Source organism: Oratosquilla oratoria, chromosome 41 (assembly GCF_046742065.1).
Source record: "Oratosquilla oratoria isolate Oo_2021 chromosome 41, ASM4674206v1, whole genome shotgun sequence".
In the NCBI taxonomy this organism is placed as follows: Eukaryota; Metazoa; Arthropoda; class Malacostraca; order Stomatopoda; family Squillidae; genus Oratosquilla; species Oratosquilla oratoria.
In genome coordinates, this window is record NC_134817.1 from 40,780,511 (window position 1) to 40,785,510 (window position 5,000).

The following is a 5,000-nucleotide window of genomic DNA, read 5'->3' on the forward strand; positions in this document are numbered from 1 at the left end:
TTTGGTCATTCTTCTCTGTACTGATTCTAGTGAATTTATGTCCATTCTGTAGGACGGAGACCAAAACTGTACCGCATAGTCAAGGATGGGTCTAACTATCGCTAGATAGAGTTTAATAATTACCTCTGCACTTCTATTCGTTACCGTCCTAGCAATGAAGCCTAATTCTCTGTTTGCTTTATTTCTGGCGCTAATGCACTGCTTCCTGGTTTTAAGGTCCGGACTTACCAGAACTCCCAAGTCCCTCTCGCACTCAGATTTGTCTAAAAACGTGTCATCTAAGTTGTATCTATTTTCGGGGTTGTGTAGCCCTACGTTTAACACGCTACACTTAGAGATATTGAAGTTCATTTGCCATTTCACCGACCATGTTAACAGTTTATTAAGATCATCCTGCAGAATCTGGGCGTCTTCTCCTGACCTAATTAGGAGTCCTATTTTAGTGTCGTCCGCAAACTTACTAACATCACTATTTAACCCATCGTCTAAGTCGTTTATATACATAATGAACAATAAGGGACCCAAAACCGAGCCCTAGGGGACCCCGCTAGTAACATTGCCCCACCTAGATTTTATTCCATTTATGGTGACCCGCTGTTTTCTGTTACTAATCCAAGCTCTAATCCATTCTAACACTTTTCCTCCTATGCCATGGGCTTTGATTTTATTTAGTAGTCTCTGGTGTGGCACTTTGTCGAACGCTTTGCTAAAGTCAAGGTAAATAACATCGTAATTTTCATTGTTGTCTGACGCCTTATATACCTTAGTGTAAAAGGATAGAAGATTAGTCACGCATGACTTACCTTTGGAGAAACCATGCTGTGAATCACGAATTAAATTATGCCCTTCAATGTGTTCTCTGAGTCTATTTACTATTATTGATTCAAGCATTTTTCCTATAACCGATGTCAAACTGATTGGCCTGTAGTTGCATATGGTCGATCTATCTCCCTTCTTAAAAACAGGAACAACGTTTGCCTGCCTCCAAGCAGTTGGAACAGAACCAGTGTCTACCGATTTATTGAATATTTCAGTTAACTGGTCGCAGATTTCAAATTTACACTCTTTAAGCATTCTTGGAAAAATTTCGTCCGGACCCGGAGATTTTGTAGCTGTCTGTCAATCTGCTTGATAACTTCTTCTTTACTAATGCTGATATTAGTTAGGCTATTTTCTTCATCCCCTAATGACTGGAAAAATGCTAACATTGTACCAATATATAAAGGAGGAAACAAGGAAGAACCCACCAACTATAGGCCAGTATCACTAACAAGCACTATAGCCAAAATTTGTGAGAAAATCATCAAGAATAGATGGATAAAACATCTGGAAGACAACAACATATTAAACCCAAGACAATTCGGGTTCAGACAAGGAAGATCATGCACCACAAACTTAATATGCTTCTACTCAAGGGTAATAGACATAGTGCAAGAAAGAAATGGATGGGCTGATTGTGCATTCCTAGATTTGCAAAAAGCCTTTGACAAAGTACCACACAGAAAATTACTAAAAAAACTGGAACACATAGGAGGAATACAAGGGAACCTACTAAAATGGATGGAGGACTTCCTGACTGGTAGAAAGATGAGAGTAGTGCTCAGAGAAAAATATTCAGATTGGAAAGAGGTGATCAGTGGAGTATCGCAAGGATCTGTACTGGCACCAATAATGTTTGCTATCTATATGAATGACGTGGACGAGGACGTGAACAGTTACATGAGCTTCTTTGCTGACGACGCCAAACTGTTAAGGAAAGTAGAAACTGATAAGGACTGTGAAGCACTGCAAGAAGATCTAAATAGGGTATGGAACTGGAGTCAGAAATAGGAAGTGGACTTTAATACCAAGAAGTGTAACATAATGGAGTTTGGAAAAAGCAAAAACAGAATATCAGGAAAATATACAATTGGAACCAAGGAAGTAAAGAAAGTGGTATCCGAAAAAGATTTGGGAGTAAGTATCACGAATGACTTGTCCTATGATAAACAGATTGACAAAATTGTCGGGGAGACTTACACCTTGCTAAGATCAATAAAAGTGGCATTTGCATACTTGGACGAAGACATGATAAAAAAAATATTGGTTACATTTATAAGGCCTAGACTAGAGTATGCGGCGACATTGTGGTCCCCCAGTACCAAAAAGAATATAAAGAAAATAGAAATAATCCAAAGAGCAGCTACAAAAATGGCACCTGCACCTGCAAATCTATCATACGAGGAGAGATTGGCTAAACTGGAGTTACCGACACTGGAGCAAAGAAAAGAGAGAGGTGACCTATTGCCCATCTAGAGAATCATGAAAGGCATAGAAATACTTGATAGAGAGGACTTACTTAACTGGGACAAGAGAAACACAAGAGGACATGGAAAGAAAATAAAAAAAAAACATAGCTATAGAAGAGAACTGAAGAAAAACAGTTTTCCACATAGAGTTTTGGACACTTGGAACAAAATGGATAATTAAATAGTATGCGTAAAAACCATTCATGAGTTTAAAAGCAAACTAGACACTGCGAGATACAATGGAGGGACACCACGAGCATAGCTCCCCTTCCCGCAAAATACAACTAGGTAAATACAATTATATAAATACACACACACACACACACACACACACACACACACACACACACACACACACACACACACACACACACACACACACACACACACACACACACACACAGATATATATATATATATATATATATATATATATATATATATATATATATATATATATACATTAATCTTTTATTGTCATTTTCATATCACTTGAAAAATTCCCATAGGGTAAGACATTTTATGCATATAATTAAATATTTCATTGTAAAAATATAAACCTAAGCCTGCATTTCGTAGAGTGTTTGTATTTTTTTGTTTTTGCCTGTAGTTGTGTGTATATGGAATTAGTTGGTGGTGTATGTATGTAGTTGTGTGTGAGTTCGTACGTGTGCTTGCGTATACACGTAGTTGTGTATACATGTGTATGTGTTTGTGTGAGTATATGTGCACAAATGTATATGCACTTGTAGCCTGATGGATGTGCTCATGGGTCTGGATTGTTTGAAGAGAGGGTGAAAAGAGGGGAAAGAGAGAAAAATGTTGAAAGAGTTTGAAAAATCGAGAAAAGGGAAAAAGAAGATAAAGAAACAGTGTAGCACAAGAGGGTATTAAGGATGGAAGTGGAAAGTTAGAAGAGGATAAATAAATAGTGTAGCACAAGAGGGTGTTAAGGATGGAAGTGGAAATTTAGAAGAAAAGATGTAGATAAAAAGACGAAGGAAAAACATGGATTTTGGAAACAGGTGAAGAAGAGGAAAGATGAAGAAGAAGAAGAAGAAGAAGAAGAAGAAGAAGAAGAAGAAGAAGAAGAAGAAGAAGATGAAGAAGAAGAAGAAGAAGAAGAAGAAGAAGAAGAAGAAGAAGAAGAAGAAAGAAGATAATATGTAGGAAGAAAAACATATATGGGATTAAAGAAAAATTATGTAAATGGGGAAACACACACACATAAATACACACAAAAAAGAAAAAGATATGTGAAGAAGAAGAAGAAGAAGAAAGAAGACTATATGTAAGAAGAAAAACATATATGGGAGGAAAGAAAAATTATGTAAATGGGGAAACACACACACACACACATAAACATACACACAAAAAAAGAAAAAGATATGTAGCGGGAGAGCTGACAAAAAAGAGATAAAAAGAGATAAAGAAGAGAGGGAAGAGAGTTTGTGGGGATTGAGGTTGGGACTTGGGGTTAACCAGTCTGGAGGTTGCCCTGTTTAAACCTATAAAGATCCAACAAAATATCAGAGCTATCGTTCAATATCTTTCTTATGAACAACCTATGAAATTTACGAGAGATTTAGAACAGACTTGCACTACCAGTTGAATATTGATTTATTGCAGGTCAAGACGATTCAGAGAATGCCGCTCTTGCTGCGGCCAAGTCCTAAACCTCACTCAATACATTGTCCTAGTTGATCTCCCTGGAGCTTACCACAATGAACCATGCACGCACGCACCCCCCCCCCACACACACACTTGGTGGCGCGGTTGGTAGAGTCCTAGACTGTCAGTACGGCGGTGCCGGTGGTACCTGGTTCGAATCCAGCCCAGGGCTGAAATTATTTCAGTATCGCTGCGCTTCATAATTCTGTAGGTTGTTAGTAGATTTCCTCTTTCTCCTCTTTGTTTCAGGGTTGGTAGTTCAAATTTGGCCAATTTTTGTTCATATGTCAATTTAGAGAATATTGGTGCAACCTTTGCCATTGCTCTTTAAATTAATTCTAATTTCTTTATATTCTTTTTAGTACTGGGTGTCTATAGTGTCGTAGCGTACTCCAATCTTGGTCTTATCAATGTAACTAATATTTTCTTTACCATTTCTTGATCTAAGTATTCAAAGGCCACTTTCATTGATCTTAGTAAATTGAGTGTTTCTTCGACTATTTTGTTTATGTTTGTCTGGTACCATGTCTTCGCTGATGATTACTCCTAGGTCCCCTTCCGAGTTAACTTTTTTAATTTACTTTGTACCAATTTTATATTGTCCCGATATTCTATTTTTATTTTTGCCAAATTCCATTATACTACATTTCTTGATGTTGAAGTTCACTTTACACTTTACTTAGGGAGTAGAGGTTTAATTGAAGGTGGAAGTGGTAGTTGAGGTGGGAAAGGAGGTGAAAATGTATGTGACAGTGAAGGTGGGTGTGGAGAAGGGAGTGGAGAAGGGAGCAGAGATGGAAGATGTGAGGAATTGATGGTAGCAGTGGGAGATTAAGTGGAAGTTGAGGATAGAGGGGAGGTGAGGTAAATATGGAAAACAGAGTTATGGAAAAACTGGAGAGGTATATTAGTAGGGATGGAATTTTATTTACAAATGATTACAAAGGCGGAGCATGCCGACAGGAGACCTTTTGGTCCATATCTAGGTCGGATGCGAAAAAAAAAATCATAATGATAATAAATTAATAAATAAAAACTATA